The following is a 399-nucleotide window of genomic DNA, read 5'->3' as shown; positions in this document are numbered from 1 at the left end:
ACCTGGGCTTCATTCTCAGCTGCATTCTTGGCCACCTGCCTCCTTTGGTTCCCATCTGCTTTCTGGGCCTGTCCTGCAGCCTCTGTTTGATTCTGCAAGCACTCCGCCTTATCTAACTAGTAAAGTCATTTTCTGAATCAATTAGCCAGAGCTTATTTCTGGTGCTGGCAACCATGAGAACCCTGCCTGGTACGGACCATATGAGGATTCTCCTGTCAGTTGTAGGGAATTACAGTACAACATGGGGTCAGCATTGCCAGAGTACCCCCATCCCCGCTTTCCCAAGATTTAAGAAAGAAGGAAAGGAAGGAAGGAAGAAAGGAAGGAAGGAAGGAAGGAAGGAAGGAAGGAAGGAAGGAAGGAAGGAAGGGAGGGAGGGAGGAAGGAAGGAAGGAAGGA

The sequence above is a fragment of the Neophocaena asiaeorientalis genome, unplaced genomic scaffold, assembly GCF_003031525.2.
Source record: "Neophocaena asiaeorientalis asiaeorientalis breed wild unplaced genomic scaffold, Neophocaena_asiaeorientalis_V1.1 scaffold501, whole genome shotgun sequence".
In the NCBI taxonomy this organism is placed as follows: Eukaryota; Metazoa; Chordata; class Mammalia; order Artiodactyla; family Phocoenidae; genus Neophocaena; species Neophocaena asiaeorientalis.
Note: the sequence above shows the minus strand (reverse complement) of the source record.